Source organism: Pongo pygmaeus, chromosome 5 (assembly GCF_028885625.2).
Source record: "Pongo pygmaeus isolate AG05252 chromosome 5, NHGRI_mPonPyg2-v2.0_pri, whole genome shotgun sequence".
NCBI classification, from domain to species: Eukaryota; Metazoa; Chordata; class Mammalia; order Primates; family Hominidae; genus Pongo; species Pongo pygmaeus.
The window spans coordinates 3,465,422-3,486,466 of record NC_072378.2 but is presented as its reverse complement, the minus strand read 5'-3'; positions in this window follow the sequence as shown (position 1 = coordinate 3,486,466).

Sequence of the window (21,045 nt, the reverse complement as noted above, 5' to 3'; positions counted from 1 at the left end):
CACAGCTATCCCTGTGGGTGTCGTGCCCAGAACAATGCTTCCCTTTTTTTCTCAGGTCCTAAATTTCCTTCCAAACCTTTGCTTCCTGCCTCTCTTCTGTTCTCACAATAGAGCACCTGCTATTTCACGTATCATGTTGGGTGCTGGAGATATACAGACAAAACCCACAAGCTCTGCCCCTGAAGGACAAACCACATATAATGGGAATGCTGTTGCCCATCTCAGCAATTCAGGTTAAATCCTCCAACCACCGTGACCCCAAGACCCTACATTTTGACGGGCTTAGGGATGTTACAGAGTATTGCAGGGGGTTGTCTGCGTGTGTTTCATCAGTAGGCACCAAGCAGTATCTCAAGGCATGAACAGAAATAGATTCTGTTTGTTGGTAGGTGGAAAATTCGTTGGCTGCTGGTGAGTGAACTATCTCCCCTTCCTCATTCCCAGAGAGAAGCACTACCCAGCTTGGTGCCTGGATGCAGGCAGGCCTAGGGAAAGGGCTCAGCAAGAGGCCCAGAAACGACCCACCTTTCACCTTGTGCCTCCCACAGGTGTTCAGCTGCATTGGCGCCAGAGCACCAATGGGGCAAGAGAATCCTCCGGAGAAGTTTTCTGTGATCTCATCACAAGAGTAGCCCAGAGGAACAGCCCAGGGCCTGGGGCCCAGGCTGGGTGGACCAGGCCATGCAGCTGGTTGGGGGCTTGACGCCCACTCAGAAAGGTGCCATATTTTGACTATTTTCTCTATTACTTCCATATGTCTTCCACTAACATCTTTCCACCATTGTCTTAATCTTCTATCAAACTGCTTTTAAAAATCCACTTTTCTGAACATGTTTTATCCTTTTTTTCCAAAACATTTTTTTTCTTATCCACATAAATCTTTTTTTAACTTCCAGCAAAGTCTCCCTTCTCCCCTCCTGTTCCTTCCCAGGAACAAGAAAACATCCAAGTTAAGTGACTAAAAGCTGGATCTCCTTTCTTCTCAGACAGGAGGGAGAAGGGGAATGGCTGTAAGCAGTGAAGCTCCTCTTTGAACACTGTAGAAGGTTCCCAACCTGGCACAGGCATTGTAAGCGTCAGGAACTAAGGAAGGCACTAGGTGCTGTGGGATCACAGTATAGGATCCAACAGTATAGGGATGTCTAGCTGGAATCAAGAGGGGTGGCGTCCCAGCTGGGTCCTGGAGGATGAGTAAGATTTTGCCAGATATCTGTGCCCTTCCTCCCTCTTCTAGTACGAACACTTCCAATAGGCTAAAATAAGTAGTAAGGGTGAATTTAAAGCAGAAAACAAGGGAGTGGGGAAGAACATGTGGGTAGAGGGGCGTCCCACTCCCTGCTTTAGTGTGAATGGAAGGATAACCCGGCCAGTCTCGGGCATGTGAACTTCTGGTTTGTTCAAGGTTTTTTTCATCAAGCGACTGCCTTCTTTTCTCTGGCCCATGTCTATGCTCTTTTCACACCCCACAACACAGCCTGCTATGAGAGGTCCCAATGTGGAGGATGGAGGACAATTTCCCACAATTTCCTGTATGCCAGGGGTAACTCTAAGTGAGAATTAAAAAGCTCCAAGCCTGTGTAGTGGAAGAACTTTCAAAAAAACCTGTGGCACACTGTATAGCTGGAAAGCAGGGAGGGATCGGGGGAGGGATCAGGTGGGGAAAGCAGATGAGGGCAGAGCCCACTGGGGAGGCTTACAGGCTGTGCATTTAAGCCACATTGGGAGGGCACTCACCCTCTGCATTAATATTTGGTTTATGTCCGAGTTGCCCAGCTGGACATGGTCCTGGGTGGAAGTTGCCGAATTAACTTCTTGACATGCTTGATTGCAATGTCCACGAGTGTGCTTTCATTTTATAATTTACTGACAAAGTTTACCTCCTGAGTGCTGGCTCTTTGTGTGCTGGCTTTCAGACCAAGGAGTTGGTATCTGTGCAGATGCCACCGGTACAGGACTGAGGATCAACACACAGGCCAGACTCCCACCTCAGGTCCTAGTGTCGCTCCTGTGCAGAGCCCCTCCTTTCTCCCAAAGCCATGACCACCACCTCCGCTGCTGCTGCCGATGCTGTTGCTGCCACCATTGCCATTGTCTGGGCCTACATTCTGGCCTGGCCACCTTGGGTCCCTGCAGTGCACCTACACACCTGGCTGGACCAATTGCTCAGCCAGGTGTGTAGGTACACTGCAGGGGCCCAAGGTGGCCCAGCTGGAACCTAGGCCCAGAAAAGGTCAATGGTGGCAGCAACGGGGGCCCAAGGTAACCCCAAGGCATGTACCTACACACCTGGCTGGACCAATTGCTCCACGCCTGGGCTGCCTCCCAGGACTGCAGGCCTGAGCTCATCATGTGCATTCAGTGGCCCAGCATACATGTCCTACTGCCCATCAGACCTCCTTTATAAAACACAGGTTTGAAGATAAAATTATGAAGAGTTTCAGGACAGCTCCAGCAGAGCATTAAACCAAGCGCCAGGCTGTTCTGAGAGTAAAACCCTGTGCAACTGTACGGGTCACACACCTGTGAAGCTGGCCTCAATTATAAGGCAACTTCCCACTGGATGCTAGAGACAAAGCAGGACAGCTGAGAGAAATCCTTCTGAGACCCTGTAAGCCTTCAGCCTGCAGCCAACTTCCAAAGGCTAAAGGCACAGCTGTGGGACGGAGGGAGATGTACTAAGGAATGGAAAGATGAGGGTGGAACTGGATGGAGGTCAAAGAGAAATTCCCAGGATACAAAGAGCCAGCATAGAGAAATCTCACACAGCTTACATGGCTGATGGCTGCACAGCAAGGAATGCTAAAGTTCATCCACTGGGCTCAAGGAAACTACGAGGCAGGAGCCTGGCTCCGTAGGGAGAAATGAAGAGCACCTGAAAGGAGTGTCAGCTTGAGTGGTAAGCGAGCCCCAAAGAGTCAGCGGCACCGACTCACTCTCACCTGGCTTTTCCAGGACAAACCCAAGGTGAGGTGTCCACGGCACCAGTCACTGGGATAGAAAAGCCTTAGGGGCCAGAGCCCTGCTGGCCACAGAAGACCATGGGAATCTGCACAGCCCCGCTCCCCCCGCCAACCCCAGGAACTGAAGCCAGCACCCAGACAGAACAGCAGAGGAGGAGGGAAGGGGAGTGCTGAAATTTTCATTTCAGGTGACAAAGGAGGGCATCTCTGCCTTTTCCAGTCACAGCACACATAGAAACTGGTGGCACGTGTCATGCACACTGGGGAGGTGGGTGAGACAGTCCGTGAGATGGCTCACCTCGCCACCTCAGGGGCTCTGAGAATCCCTGCCTTATCTCACCTGGTACCTCTTTAGGGATCGCTGGCTCTAGAGCATTATGAACTGCGGGACCCACCTGTGGTCATTCATGGCCCAGACTTCTCTGAATTAAACTTTCTGCTCAGTAACCCTAGAGGTTTAACCTTGCCCTGCAAAGACCACAGGAATCCCCCTGCCCTCAGCGCCCCCACCTAGTTTGGGGCAGGCTGTGTGGCATGTGTGTGTGTGTGTGTCTGTGTGTGATGGTGGTGGTGATAGTGGTAATGGGGTGTGTGTAGTGGGGAGAGAGTTTGTGCGTATTTGGGGGATGTGTGTTGGAGGAGAAGGAAGGGCCTTAAAAAGGATTTCTACTTACTAAATTTTTATTTAGGAAAGATTAGGTAGAAACTGCAATTTCTACACTTTTCAAGGACTTACAATCCAAACAGAAAACACTTGGCCAGAGAAGCAAAATTTTAAAACATGTATTTGTGAAGCAGTATTTTACCTAGGATCTATTAAAATAGCTGAATTCGTTGCAAAGTTCTGCTTCTAAAAAAGTAATGTGTGCTCATTAAACATTTTGAAATTTCAGAAAAGTAGAGAAGAGTAAAAAATAGTTCTAAAGATGATCACTAGTAACATCATTTTAATCTCTTTCCTTCCAATCTTTTCTCTATAAATGGTTATATGGGTATTTTTGTCTGTTTTGCATGAAGGTATTTTTATTTTACTTAAAGGAAGTTTTTACACTATATATGCCACTTTGAATTTCATTCCTTTTTCTAAATTTATACTATCAGGCTTTTCCATGTGTAGCATAATACTTAAAAACATGTGTTTAAAAAGATGAATTATATTGCAAAATAATATGTATTTTAGGAAAATTTTTAAATTCTTAAATATAGACAAATCAAAAGAAAATTAAGTTAAAAGCAGCCCAGTCATACTTCCATAACCTTGTTTCTCTGTTCCCCATCATCCTTGCCAGTATAGTAGGTAAAAACCTTAGTCTATGCCAGAAATATTATCTATTATATGTGTATGCCTGTATGCAAATATAAGGTCATATGCATGTATAAATGTGTGTGGGTATCTATATCTATATCTACATATGCTCTTTAAGTTGATTCCAATCCCACTCTGACTCTGAGCCCAACCCTGTCATCTGCTTGGACTTTCGTGCTCATTATCCTTAAGGTTATGAGAGGCCCTGGGGTCTTCTGCAGTAACAAGAATCAGCAGGCTCTTGCCTTCCATCCCATCCTTTCTGGTGACCCCCAACAGGCCTGCAGCCTCTCTGCCTGTTCCCACTCGCTGTAGGGCCTCTGCTTTCCCAGGCCTATGTGATCTGAGCTCCTTGCTCAGGTCCAGACTCTTGATGCCAGAGTCCAGCCTCTGGGCAGGAATAGTGAAGGAGAGGCAGAAGGCAGGTGCCAGCCCCCTGCTTGCAGGACCGGCACAGCTGCGTCCCTTTGCACTGGTTGGCAGGGAGACCCTCTCCTGTCCCTTGTATACCCAAAGATGCCTTGTCTCCAGGCTCACCTTTCAGGAATTAAAAGCTTTTATAAATACCCAGATGATCAAAAGGTTTCTGCTTTCAGGCAGGGGACGTCTAAAGACCTGTCTTCCAGCTTGGAAGAGGAGGAGAGGGGAGCACACAGCAAACAACACACGTGTTGATATGCATGAAGTATCCTGCCACACAGGGAACACCTGCAGCTGGGAGATGTGGTTGCTGGAAGGTGGAGTGTGTCTTTTAAGCACATTGGAACAGAGCAATGATGAGAATGGGTAGAAGGAGCCGTGACTGTACATGACATTTTGCATATTGACACCAATAGCAAATGGTTAAATATACCCAACTCTTTCCCTATGGGCTTTTCCTCATTGTTAAAGAAAGATCTTTTAAAGAGAGTCCCCTTGTGTCTTCTTTGCTGCCGTATTAGTCAAGGCTCTCCAGAGAAACAGAAGCAATAGGAGATATACGTGTAAGCACAGATTTACTTTCAGATGTTGGCTCACACATTTGTGGGGGCTGTTAAGTCCAATATTCACAGGGCAAGCCAACAGGCTGGAAATGAAGGGAAGAATTAATGCTGCAGTCTTAAGTCTGAATTCTGAGGGGCAGGCCAGGCAGGCTGGAAACCCAGGAAGAGTTTCTACACTGCAATCTTTAGTTCAAATACCTTCTTGGGGAAACCTCAGTCTTTGCTTTAATAGGAACTCCAACTGATTGGGTGAGGCTTACCCACATAATGTAGGGTAATCTGCTTTACTCAAAATCTACTGATCCAAATGTTTATCTCATCTAAAAAATACCTTCACAGCAACATCTAGACTGACATCTGCCCAAACAGCTGGACACCATAGCCAAGTTGACACATAAAATTAACTATTGCAAATTCTTTACAAACTTCAAGAGAAACAGAGAAGAATGAAAGCTGAGCTGCATACCTGGCATAAAGTGCCAAAGCTCAGTCTGTGAAGCAGCATGTTTCTCACGGGGCCCAGAGGGTGTCTATACTTATAGAGATTCTTTTCAATTGAACAGATTTCACTTGACTTCAAAAGTGCTTGAGTCAAATGCTTCAAGATGGTTGACTAGAGGCATCTGGTACTCACCTCCTCCACCAAGAAAAACCAAAATAGTAAGTTGATAATCACACTTTGGATAGATCATCGGAGAGAGAATGTTGGAATTCAATAGAGAAGTGACAGGAAACACCTAAGAAAAGGAAGGAGAGGGAGGCAAGGCAGCCTACTTGGCTGGGAGCCCAGAGAGGCCTCCTAGTGCAGAGAAAGTGGAAGTGGGTGACCCTCAGCAGTCTCCATTCCCACCATGGACATCTGCAATTCCAGCCATGGGAGAGATTCTTGACTCTCATGAGCCCTGAGACTAAAATAGGGAGCTGTCTTGAGATGGCATGACAGCATTGCTCCAGAGAGGGGGCTTACATCCCCCCCAGACCTAAGCAGCTGCAGCACCGTGCCATTTTGAGAGCCCAGCCTCCACCAGACCACATCCTGTTCTGGGGTCCAACCGCCCCTGCATCTCCACATCCCTGGAGTCCCAGTGACATCCCCCATCTGCAGCTGCTGCTGCTGCTGTTTGCTGCCACCAGAACTAAAGCATGAGCCACTGGGAGTGACTCCACCATCCCCAGCAAAGGGGCCACTGTGCACTTACAAGCACCCTAAGGTCAGGCTCTGCCACCCACAGCCGCCACCTGGAACTGACGTGCATACTTCCCAGCCATCTGCCTACGACTGCTACCATTGAAAGCAAACCCACTCTCTCCAGCAGCAGGGCTGCGGTGTGGTTGTGGCTGCTGCTGCCCCTGTACCTGAGCATTTTTCCAGGGCCCAGGGATCAGCCCACCCCTACTCACCACAGCCAGCATACGCATGCACCACCAGGGATCCTGAGGACAGGTCCACCCAGCCCAACTCCACCTCCCAGGGCCCAAGTGTGCTGTGTAGGGGCATATGAATTGCCCTGCCCCATCCACCATCATTGGCACCTGAGCACTCCTCCTAAGGGCCTGAGGATGGGCTCACTCAACCTGCCACTACCCCCACAGCTGTCACACCCACACACATGTCACCTTGGGACTAGCCCACCCAGGCCATTGCAGCCACTACCAACACCAGCATGGATAGGATGGAAGCTAGAGGATGATCTGGCTGCTGCTGCCATCACTGCCCCTGCCATGCCTGCTGCCTAGGAACCTGAGCCCCGCCCCCCAATTGGCCTACCACTGCCCCTTCCAGCACCTGAGCAAGCCTCCTGGAGGCCCAAGAATCAGCCTACCTGGAACCATTAACCCCAGGACCAGCATAAACTGCTCTGGGGCCCAAGAACAGGCATGCTCTTGGCCCACTGCTGCCACCACTAGAGCCTGAGGACTGGCCCACCTGTTGCCCCTGTCCCCAGCAAAACTTCCCCACAGCCTCCATTAACAGCCACACTCTAAGCCACTAAGGAAATCACAGACACCACTGACACTGTTTACAACTGAAGAACTCATACAGAGACTACACTACTGCATGCATCTAGAATCAAGGCCAGATTGCCCTACCCAATCAACACCATAGCTATATCTTCAGAAAAAAATGTCCTTCCCTGTGAAAGCAAATCCAAAAAATCAGAAGAAGCAACTGTTATACCAGATGCACAGATAATCAACATGAGGACACAAGAAACATTAAAAGCAAGGAAATATGACACCTCCAAAGGAACACAATAATTCTTCAACAACAGATGCCAATGAAAAAAAAATGAAATGCCAGAAAAAACTCAAAATAGTGATATTAAAGAAACTCAGTGAGATACAAAAGGACACAGATTAAACAATACAAAGAAATCAGAGAAACAATTCAGGATATGAATGAGAATTTCACTAAAAGGAAATAGATATAATTAAAAAGAACTAAACAGAAATCTTGGAACCTAATAATTCATTGAATGAAATAAAAAATACATTCAAGAGCTTGAACAAGGAACTAGATCAAGCAGAAGAAACAATCTCAGAACTTGAAGACAGGTTTTTGAAATAACCCAGTCAGACAAAAATAAAGAAAAAAATAAAAGAGAATGAACAAAGCCTCCAAGATATATGGGACACCATAAAGCAACCAAATATTTTAAGTTTTGATATTCCAGAAGGCAAAGAGAAAACTGAAGGGATAGAAAACCTATTTAATGAAACAACAGGTTAAAACTTCCCAAGTCTAGCAAAAGATCTAGACACACAGAGGCAGGAAGCTCAGAAATTTCCAAAGAGATTCAATTCAAAAAGTTCTTCTTCATTATAGTCAAACTATCAAAAGTCAAAGACAGAATTCTAAAACCCACAAGAGAAAAATGTCACTTATAAGAACACTTCATCAGACTAACAGCAGATTTCTCCTCAGAAACCTTACAGACCAAGAGAGAACGGGCTGATACATTTAAAGTGCTGCAAGAAAAAAAACTGCCAGCCAAGGATACTATACCCAGTAAAGTTATCTTTCATAAATGAAGGAGAAATAAAGTCCTCCCCAGACAAGCAAAAGCTGAGAAAATTCATCATCACTAGACTGGGTCTATAAGAAATGCTTAAGGTAGTCCTATACCTGGAAATGAAAATATAATATCTACCATCATGAAAAGACATAAAAGTATAAATAAAACCCATTGGGTAGAATGAACACAGAACTAAGGAAAAGAAGGACCCTAATGTTACCACCAGAGAAAACCATCAAATCACAATGATAAATAATAAGACAGAAATAAAGGAACAAAGTATATACAAACAACCAGAAAATGATCAATTAATTAACAGGTAGAAGTCCTCACATATCAACAGTAACCTTGAATGTAAACAGCCTAAAGTCTCCACTTAAAAGATATAGACTGGCTGAATGGGTTTTTTAAAATGACCCTATTATATGCTTTCTAAAAGAAACTGACCTCACCTATAAAGACACATATAGACTGAAAGTAAAAAGATGGAAAAAGTTACTCTATGCAAATGAAAGCCAAAAGCAAGCAGGAGTAGCTATACTTATATCAGATAAAACAGACTTTAAGTCAAAAACAGTAAAAAGTGACCCAAAAGGTTCATTATATAATGATAAATAGATCAATTCAGCAAAAGGATATATCTAAATATATATGCATCCATAATTGGAGCTCCCAGATATATAAAGCAAATATTATTAGATCTAACAGGAGAGATGGACTCTAATACAATAATAGTTAGGGACTTCAATACCCCATTCTCAGCATTAGACAGGTCATCTAGACAGAAAATTCACAAAGAAACATTGAATTTAGATTATCTTAGGCAAAATTGACCTAACAGACATTTACAGAACATTTCATTCAACAGATACAGAATACACATTCCTCTCATCAGTACATGGAATCAAAATTATATCAAATATCTTTTTGGATCACAATGGAATAAAACTAGAAATCAGTAAAAAGAGAAGCTTTGGAAACTGCAAATACAGGAAATTAAACAGCATTCTTCTGAATGACCATTGGGTCAAAGAAGAAATTAAGGAGGAAGTTGAAAATTTTTTTGAAACAAATGAGAGTCAAAATACAACATACCAAGACAGGCATGGTAGCTTGGCTCATGTGCATGATTCTAGCTACTCAAGAGGCTGAGGTGGGGAGGATTGCATGAAGCCAGGAGTTTGAGACCAGTCCGAGCAACATAGCAGGTCCTGTCTCTTAAAAAAAAAAAAAGTTTCTAAATTGGCCAGGTGTGGTGGGTGCCTGTGTGGTCCCAGCTATTTGGGAGGCTGAGGTTGGAGGATCACTTGAGCCCAGGAGTTGGAGGCTGCAGTGAACTATGATCACAACACTGCACTCTAACTTGGATGACAAAGTGAGATCCTCTAAAAACAAAATAATAATAATAAAAAAACCACACAACATACCAAAACCTATGGATTACAGAAAAAGCAGTGCTATGAGGGAATTTTATAACAATAAACACCTACATCAAAAAAGTAAAAAGATTTCAAATAAACAATCTAATAATGCCCCTCAATGAATTAGAAAAGCAAGAACAAATCATACCCACAATTAGTAGAAGGAAAGAAATAATAAAGTTCAGAGCAGAACTAAACAAAATAGACTTTAAAAATATAAAGGATCAATGAAACAAAAAGTTATACTAGCTAGACTAACAAAAAAAAAAGACCCAAATAAACAAAATCAGAAACAAAAAAAGAAAAAATTACAACTGATAACACAGAAATACAAAAGATCTTCAGGGACTATTAGAACTGTATGCTAATAAACTGGAAAACCTAGAAGAAGTGAATAAATTCCTAGACACATACAACCTACCAAGATTGAATCAGGAAAAAATAGAGAACTCGAATAGATCAATAATGAGAAACAAGATGGAATCAGTAATAAAAGGTCTCCTAACAAAGAAAAGTCCATGACCAGATGGTTCACTGCCAAATTCTAGCAAACTTACAAAGAACAAATAATATCAATTCTCCTCAAACTATCTCAAAAAGTTAAAGAGGAGAGAATTCTCCTTAACTCATTCTAAAAGGCCAGCATCACTCTGATACCAAAACCAGACAAGAATGCAACCAAAAACAAAAACTACAGGCCAATATCCTTGATGAATATAGATACAAAAATCCACCAAAAAAATACTAGCGAACCAAATCCAATTGCACATCAAAAAGACAATACACCATGATCAAGTGACCATACTACCTAAAGCAATCTACAGATTTAATGCGATCCCTATTAAAATACCAAGGGATGCAAAGACGGTTTATTTCAGGGATGCAAAGATGGTTTAACATATGTAAATCAATAAATGTAATACATCATATCAACAGAATAATGGACAAAACCCATATGATCATTTCAATAGATGCAGAAAAAGCATTTGATAAAATTCAACATCCCTTCATGATCAAAACTCTCAACAAACTAGGCACTGAAGGAACATACCTCAAAATAATAAAGCGTATATGTGACAAACTCATAGCTAACATCATACTGAGTGGGGAAGATCTGAAAGCCTTTCCTCTAAGAACTGGAACAAGACCAAAATGCCCACTTTCACCACTCTTGTTCAACATAGTACTGGAAGTTCTAGGCAAAGCAATCAGGCAAGAGAAAGAAATAAAAGGCGTCCGAATTGGAAAAGAGGAAGTCAAATTTTTCCTCTTTGCAGATGACATGATTTTATATCTAGAAAAACCTAAAGGCTCTGCCCAAAAAAGGAAAAAAAAAAAAAACCCTTAGGTCTGATAAATAAATTCAGAGAAGTTGCAGGATACAAAATCAACATACAAAAATCAGTAGCATTTCTATATACCAATAATGAACAATCTGAGAAAGAAATCAAGAAAGCAATCCCATTTGCAGTCATCACACATACACACACAAAATACCTAAGAATAAATTCAACAAAGGAGGTGAAAGACCTCTGTAAGGAAAACTACAAAACACTGAAGAAAAAAAAATTGAAGAAGAAACTAATAAATGGAAAACATCCCATGTTCATGGATTGAAATAATTAATATTGTTAAAATTACCATACTACCCAAAGCAATCTACAGATTTAATTCAATCCCCATCAAAATACCAATGTCATTTTTTATAGAAATAGAAAAAAAATCCTAAAATTTGCATGGAACCAAAAACAGTCTAAATAGCCAAAGCAAAATCCTGAGCAAAAAGAACAAAGCTGGAAACATCACACTCTCAACTTTAAAATATATTGCAAGGCTAAAGTAACCAAAAAAGCATTGTATTGGTAGGAATGAAGGGGGAATGGAGAGACGTTGGTTAATGGGTACAAACATACAGTTAGATCGAAGGAATAAGATCTAATGATCGATGGTAGAGTAGGGTGACTATAGTTAACAACAATGTATTGTATTTTCCAAAATAGCTGGAAAAGAGGAATTGAAATATTCCCAATATATAGAAATTATAAATACTTGAGGCGATGGATACCCTAAATACCCCAAATTGATCCTTATCCATTCTATGTATCAAAATATCATGTGCCTGTAAAATACGTACAAATATTATGTATCAATAATAAAATGTTCAAGTCTTCTTACAACAGCATGTTTACAAACAACCATTTGCCAATTGGGTGACCCAGGGCAACTTAGGTGGCTTCTCTGAGCCCCAGTGTACTCATCTCAAAATGAGGATGATAACAACTTTCCCATAGGGGGATATATTTAATGTGTTTAGCACAGTGCCTCACACAGGGTTAAACACTCAAGAAATTGTAGTTTTTTGTATAGTTACCAAGAGGTGTAAAATGGACCGCCTTTATTTGATCTTCATAGAAACCATTAATATCCCGTCCCACTAGCCTTTGGGTACTAAGTTCATGGTTTATGTTGACTTGGCTTGACTTCTGTCTTTTCTCCCTCAAGTCTCCATGGGGATTGAAAGCTCTCCCTAGTTGGGCCCTGGAAACTGTAGCTGGCTCCAATCCATGCTCTTTACCTTATCTTCCTGCCCAGGCAATGCTCAGCTCAATAGAAAGCTCAAGTCCTATACAGTTGTCAGTTCAGTTGAACCAGAGGTTCAATTATGCTGTGTAGCTGCTCCAGGGTAGCCTCTGCCTCAGAAGAAGACAAGATAAGTGATTGATCTGCCACTGATGCTCTGCCCCCAGGAGCTTTTCTTTCTCCATTCCTGGCTCCTGGAGGTAAGGACAATTTCTGGGAAAGTGGTTGCTGTAAGAGGTCATTGTTACGTTCGGGGATATGCTCCTTTTATTGAGAAAGAAAATCTCTCCAATGCTCAGCTTCAAGGTGTAGGTGATGTTAGGGTGCCCTATTTTTGGGATTCTCCCATTTGTCTGGCAACCAGAAAATGTAAGAAAATACAGTACAATCTTGCTATTAAACACCTTGCTATTCCAGAGGTTCAATTTTACTGTGTAGCTATTTCTCTGTCTAAGACCTGTAAATTCTACATCACAGATGCTGTTTTGGGCATGGTTGCATTCAAGAAGCTCCTGAGCCTCGGAGCCATTATAGCATCTATCTTCAGCAAATACAGGCCATGGGACACTGGCATATAGCCACAATAGGAGAAATGTGTCCACTAGGACGCCTCAACAAAGAGCACAAGAAAATGAAAAGGGACCAGGCAGTCTTACCACTGCTCTCCATCAGGCGTTCTCCTTCTCTCTTTTTTTTCTAATTATGTTTAGTCATCTTTCCTGGAAACTGTAAATCTCACTCAGTGAAATTATTCATATTTATAGCCCTTGCATGTACCAAGCGGCACTGAACTCTGTTAAAAATGATAAAAGGTAGATACCTTTGAACGCTGGGATCAGCCAGCCAATTGTTTTAAGATTCACCTCAACTGACTTTAAGATGCACATGGGTATCATTTGGTAATAAAGCAAGTTTTATTAAAGTTAGGCAACTTTCTTCGAGAGACAGACATAAAATCCTGACAAAGATAAGAGCTAAAATTAACCAGACACGTGGAATGCTGAACAACTAAATTAAAACAGAAACTTGACATAATGCAGACAATCATATTCCATCTACAAGTGCCCTCTCCCCACCTTGAGGATGGGAACTTCCTTGTCATCTCAGACCCTTATAAAAGGCCTCTGTGAAAACTGATGAAGTGTTTGGGTAGCCAAAAACTCTCTTTCTAATGCCACACTTAAAGTTCTCCTAAACTTTTAAATCCAACATCCCCTAAACAAATACGTCCACTTATTCACAATAAATCAATTTTTTTTTCAGAAGAAGATTCAATTAAAAAAAATTCCTATGTCCTTGCTCTTCAATGTTTTGGCCATTGCACAGTAACGGCTTGCCTAATTCTCTTTTAAAACCAAATGCATGTCCCCAACCATGGAAGATATTGAGCCCATTAAATTTGGGGTGCTTCTGCAAATGAAGTTTTGTATATGTTTACTTCTTGGTACAAAAGAAATTACATGCACATTACAGTAACATCAGAAAATATAGACAAGCAAATGAACCATATCAAACAGCTACAATTCCAATCACCCAGAAATGATATATGCATATAAACATACCTGCACATTATATGTGTGTTCCATATGCCACACAAATGTATGAGTAAATCATTTGTCTTCATGAGCATGCAAACATATATACACACATCATATGTGTCCTATATAAAAATATGTACATTGTCTTCCACATGCATACACACATATATGTATGCAGATATATCTCTTATGATACAAGCGTATGCATACATTATGTGTTTTTCATATACACACAAACACATATGCATACCACATGTGCCTTTCATAGTCACACAAACACATGCACATAATATGTGCCTTTCATATGCCTGCAAACACATATGAACCTCATTGTCTTTTATGCACATATATACATATATGCATGTCATATGTGCCTTTATCTGTATCTGTGATTTTCCAGAATTAAGATAATGTATACATTGTATACATTCTCTATTGTCACCTGATTTTTCACTTTGTGTTTTTTTGTTTCTCACTCTCACAGGATATACATCTTTCCACACCAATAGACCTTTTTTTTCCGATGTAGCATTATTTTTCATACTTGGCGAATATACAGTTATGGATTCATAACAGCAAGGTATCTAATTATCCTCTACAGTTAGACATTTCAGTAATTTATGCCAATGTTTGCAACAGATCATCTTGGATTTGTCATAGTGTCAAGCACAGTTTGAGGGTCAGACTTACCTTCCCACTCTACCAGACCTTCATAGCTTATCGATTTGTCATTTCTGTGGCATGTTTCAGCCTTGGAGGAGAGTCACTTAAGTACAGTTACAGTTCCTCTTTCTATCCTGGCTTGTGGCCGGGGCTGTGCCTGAAGGACAGGGCTTCACGTTCGACGTATTTCTGGATTTGTGAACTGTAATTCAGTCCCATTCGGTTCAATGACCATTTATTGGGCTTTGCCCCACATGCACATAGTAGATTCTCTGTAAACATGTGTTGAATGAAAACATATTTTTACAAATGGAATCCCACAGCACCTGGCAAGCCACTTCATTCTTAGTTGTGTCAAAGGCAGTACAATGAGGGTAAGCTGTGATGTCAGACAGCCGTGGGGTCCAGCCGTGGTTCTGCGTCTTACAAAATCTATGACCGTGATATGTAACTTCTCAAGCCTCCATTTCCTTGTCTGCAAAATATAGTTAATTATGACACCTTCCCCATGGGGTTGTGCAGATGATACAGACAATGTAGTAAAATTCTTTGCACAGTGTCCAGTATGCAACCAATGTGAGCTGTCATTATTATTATTATTGGCTATTGCTTCCTGAGTAAGATAAATGAAGCATTTGAATTAAGTGCTAAGCTCTTAGTGGATACTAAGTTGGATTGAATTAAGTAGTTTTTCAGTTAGTATAAGGGGGAAAAAAAAGAGGAGAAGAAAAATTTCTTACTGCTAAATCTTCCTGAACCTCCACAGGGCCTATCCACTCAAATTTGTTGACCGGGCCATCTGGTGAGTGAGCGAGTCTGTTGAAGTTTTCTCTAGGTTCGATGGGTGTGATGATAGCGCAGTCCTCAGTGACTGCATGGTGTGTTTTATCTGAGGGCCTCAGGGTCTGAATTGTGATACTTATGTGCATGGCTTTTGTTTCCAGATGGAGAAATTGCACTGCAGAGAAATCTTTAAAAGCAATGACCTAATACTGCAGATTGCTGAACTGTACCCACACCCAAGACTGAGCATTGGATCAATCCAGAATATACACCAGGTGTTCTGCAATGTCTGCCTAAAACCATGACTCTGCCTCCTCCAGCTGTTGCTACATCTCACTATGGGTTTCCTGTGACATTTTGAGCAAGTATGCCTCTGTGACTGGGATTCTTACACTCCAGAATGGATGAGAAGCACCATAAGTGGCTTTTAAAATGAATATTCCCTGGCCCTTCAGTGGCTCTATGGGTCAAGAATCTGAATTCTCAACCTGTCTAGAAGGTTCTGGTTTCAATGGTCTGTGGGCTGCACGTTGAGAAACCTGTTCAGCGAGTGCAACAAAGGTTCCACATGTGAGAAAGGAAGCATCAGGTCTCTTGAGCCTGTTCTTTAATCTGTAGGCTTCACCTTCTCTTTAAATTCTGCTAATAACACCATGCGAGAAAACACCTGAGCTTTAAAAGCCCATGTTCCAACATAACTGTCCTTCACCGCTCTGGAAAATTAACTGTTTGCTTCGATTATCCCTTTGTTAAACTCCAAAGTCAAAGAGCTCTGAAAGGCATACGGTCATTTTAAGTTTCAGGTGATTTCTGTTGCCAAATATTTTAAAAATTTAAAATTGCTATGTGACCTCTTAGTAGTACTATTAGATTTCCTGACAATAAAAATAAGGCTTTTGGTTTTCACCATTTATAGTAAGTACAGCTAATATTAAGTATAATTTTAAAAGCCCTTTATTTTCTCAGGAAGAAAAAAATAATCAAAATCTGCTCAGTGTGGTATTGAATAATTAAAAACAAAAGAACAATATCTTCACATTAGTGTGTAATATTAATTGCTTTTTTACCCTTGACACTGGTACTAATTAAATTTTCATTTTATTTTCCATGACTTGTTTAAACAGTTTTTGCAAATTATTGCTAATCAGCCTAATAAAACTGAATCACCTATTAAACAATTTTGTTTTGAATTAAATGGCATTAAAATAATTCTGGCTGCCTTGTGTTACAATGTGTTACAAGAATACCAACCGCTACAGGTAATATGCCTTAGCTTTTACACACACTTTAAATAAATCTATGGATGTATTTACCTACATGCACAGACATGCAAAGAGGCAGTGTTGATTAGTTGAATGGGTTTCTGGCTGGATTTATTTCCCGTCTCTACTGTCTTCTCAAGAGGAAGTCTAAGGCAAATCTCTTCAACAACCTGAAACTTGGTTTTCATCATCAGCAAAATAAGGAGTATGTATTTTTGAGGGAAAGGGTGATCGGTGGAAATAGAGGTTTCCCTAAGCACTGCTTTGCAGCCCTTTCCAGTAAGATATGATTAATGGGGTGTGGGGGGGGAGAGCCCGTTGCCCCCACTCCCCCGGAGACTTCCCTGCAGTTTCGAAGGTGTAGGACACAAATGGTGGGTCTAAAATATTAGTGGCAGCCACCAGTGAGGAATCACATGGCTCACAAAGAATGAAGAGAAATAATATGGCCAAGTGGACCAGTTGGTAAAACCCTGGGGCCCCCACTGCATTAGCGGGCCCTGGAAGAGGTCCCTTACTGGTGCCCAACAGAGCCCTGGGAGGGTCTGTTGCACATGGCGGGGCAGCTTTGGAGGCAGTGGTACACAGCAAAAGTTGCAGGAGCAAGTGTGAGATTTACCCTCGGAAACTGCAATTACCTATGTGTGGGGGTGAGGGAATGTGAAGGAATAGTCTACACATGCTGATCAGATGACTACCAACTCCTTTGCACTTACAACAACTCTGTAGTTCACAGAATACATAGGTTACTCATATTGTTATGTCTTAGATGACAAAAGAGAATTACGAAACATAAAGTGACTTAATCCAAGATGATGAATGGGGAGGTCAAATATTTTGTGATGAAATCATAATCACAACTCACGGCATGAAGCAGAGTGCTCATGGTCTTACACAACACTTTTTGTTGGTGTCAGCATCAGAGGAAGAACACTGAAGCACGTAGGACAAGGCCTGATCTTGTATAACCTGAGTCTTCGGGAAAGATGGTACAGATAGGAGCTGCAAGACCTGATCATTTGTGTTGGCTCCACCACTAACTGGATAAACACTAACTGGATAAACAATCTCAGATGAATCAGTTAATTTCCTCGTGGTTTAAAAGAGAATGATGAAACAAATGCTATCTATCTCAAAGGACTTGAGATGAAAGAAGATTAAAAAATATACAATTAAAAATGGCCAGAAAAGTTTAAAGTTTCATACAAAATATTAAAATATATACATTAATGATCTTTATGTACAATAAAGAAGGATACCTCCTGACCTACAGCAATTTGCTGAGTCACATTAATATCCACTTGTTAATTGGAAACACCAAGCCACTACACAATAGTAATTTTCTTCTGGCAAATACATTTCAAACTATCTCATCCAGTTTTTCTCATTAGAAACAACAGATGCTAGAAGTTAATGAAAAAAAATATTTAAAGTACTCAAGAGAAAGTAACTCTCAACCCAAAATTCTATACCTACATAAATTATTATGCAAAAATAATGGCAAAAGAAAGGCAATCCCAGCCATGCAGAAGTTGCCCTTCTAACTGGACTTTCTTCCACCCTTGCCCAAAGCAGTCTGTTTTTAACAACCAGTCAAAGCGGTACTGGTAAGGTGGAAGCTGGGCACGTCATTCCTCAGCTCACATCATTTTTAAAACTTTTTTAAAAACAGCTTTATTAAGATACAACTTAAAAAAATAAAAAAAGATACAACTTATATGTCATAAAATTCACTCCTTGTAAGTGTATAATTTTGTTATTTTTAGTAAATTTATAGAGCTATGCAACCATCACCACAATCCAGTTTTAAAACATACCCACCATCCCAAAATGTTCCCTTGTTCCACTTTGCAATTAATCCCTGCTACTACTAATACCTCCAAGCTCTAGGCAGCCACCAATCTCTTTTCTGTCTAAATTTGCCTTTTCTGGACATTTCAGAGAGATGGACTCATGCAATCTGTAGCTTTTTGCATCTGGCTACTTCCATATGGCATAACATTTTTGAGATCCATCCATGTTGTGGAATGGATTAGCAGTTTGTTCCTTTATTTATTTTTATTTTTTGAGATGGAGTTTCACTCTTGTTGCCCAGGCTGGAGTGCAATGGCGTGATCTCGGCTCACTGCAACCTCCACCTTCCAGGTTCAAGAGATTCTCCTGCCTCAGCCTCCCGAGTAGCTGGGATTACAGACATGCATCACCACGCCTGGCTAATTTTTTTGTATTTTTAGTAGGGACAGGGTTTCCCCATGTTGGCCAGGCTGGTCTGGAACTCCTGACCTCAGGCGATCCACCCACCTTGGCCTCCCAAAGTTCTGGGATTACAGGCGTGACCCACTGCACCCAGCGTAGTTTGTTCCTTGTTTATTGCTGAATAGTATTCCAGTGTGTGGACAGGTCACATTTTGTTATCTGTGCACTAGCTGATAATCAGATTGTTTCAAGGTCTTGGCTCTCATGGTTGATGCTGCTACAAACAACCACGTACACATCTTTGTGTGGATCGCCCACATTGTTCATGCCTTCCCACTTCCTTCAGAGTAAAACCAAAGCTTTGGCTGTGGGCTGCACATCCCTACCCCATGTGGTTTCCTAGTACCGCTCCTTACTGCTCTCCTCTCACCCCCTGCTCCCCTGTTGCTCACACCACTGCCACCACACTGGCCTCCTGGCCATTTCTCCAACACATCAGGCATGCCCTCCCCTCAGAGTCTTTGCCCCAGCAGTGCCTTCAGCCTGGAAGACCTGGACCCCATTCCAGGATACCCTTGTAGCTCATCTCCCCCAAATCTTCGCTCAAATGTCCCTTCTCAACCAGGCCTCCACAGGTCAACGCCATTTAGAGGGAGACTACTCTTCTTTTCCCTTGCAATCTCCCTTACCTATTACAGACACCTTCCAACTTTCTGTTACTGAAAGTGTGGGATGAGAACCACAGACAGGCAGGATAGCATCACCGGGAGCTGGTTAGAGCTACACAGCCTCGGTCACCGCAGACCTGCTAAGCCAGGATCTGCATTTTACCAAGGTCCCCAGCTGGTCTTCAGGTACACTAAGGTCTGGAAAGCCCAGTTCTAACATACAACATGATTTACTTCTTTGTTATACGTATTGTTTACAGCCATCATTTTGTACTAGAACATTCATTTCACAAAGGTTAGAGATTTTGTTGTTTCATTCATAATGAATCCCAGAGGCTAGAACAGTGCCTGGCACATATTCATTGAATGAGTGGATGCTTTCCTGTAAATATCTGTAAAGAATTATCCTTGTACATTACCTGTAGAAGCCAGTGATTTAAATTAATAGTCTTGGACTTAAGCCTGGGTGGGGAACAATAGAAAAATTAAATTTTTTCACTTCTTCTGGGCATTAAAAAATATCAGTTCACTAAAGAATGCCTTCAAAGAATAAAGTATGAGTAGACTAAAAATAAAATGAATAACCATCTAAGACTATGGAAATATGAAGAAGAAAAAGAAGCCAAAGAAGCAACACTGGACCGCCTGTGGATTACCGCCTGTCTCCCTTTCCCTGACACGCAGCCTCCTGTGGAGCCGGCCGTGGAAACGCCCTGACATGGAGTCAGAAGCCCGAGCCCGCATTTCAGACTTGGCGTTCACTGACCGGAAGAGCTGCTTAACCACTTAACCACGCGGCTTCAAGGGCTCCATCTGCAAAACGCAGGCTTGAACCACAGGACTGGTTATGCCCCTTCTTGTTCTGTGTCCTCTAAATCCACCCTGTGGAATGGTTCTCATCCTCATTTCTAGGAAAGCAAGGCCCAGGTGGAATCTCTTTTCTCATCTGCAGGACTGATGCCTTCCTTGGCCTAAATTTCAACAACATGTGACTATAAAACTTACCTGTGTGTGAACCCTACAGACATTCGCGGGGGGTTATGTGGGGAGATGACCCCATGGTGGGCCCCGACTGCCGGCCTCTCGCTATCACGCTGAGCGCCGCCACCCTGCCACAGCCTACAATCTCCCTTTCCCACAGGCAGTCTCTTGCCTGGAGTGTGGATCCACTGTGGCTTCCCCTCGCCCCATCCTTAGGCTTGGTGGGTAGTAATATCTTCTGTCCCTCTTTAGACTCGAGGGCCTAACTGGAAAACAGGCGCATTGGTAGATTTAGTAGCAGAGGTGCCCGAGAGTTCTAGTACTCCACATAAATACATGTTCGCTGAGCGCCTACTGTGTACCCAATGCTGTAAGGCAGTGTCCCTAAAGCGTACTGCTGCAGAACACTAGTTTCGTGGGGGTGTTCAACGATATTACCTGGACAAAAGAGTCCAGAATCTAACAAATCTGGGAAACTCTGGATTAAATAAGGTTAACTATGTTTCTTTTAGGCAGTCCTTCTCAGAGACTTAAGATGAGAGCATGCATTGGGAACTTCCAAAATGGGAGATGTAATGGGAGGCACTCCCATAGTTAGGTAGCCAGGCAGCCCCTTTTTACTTATTTTATTTTATTTTTTGAGATGGAATCTTACTGTGTTACCCAGGCTGGACTCAAACTTCTGAG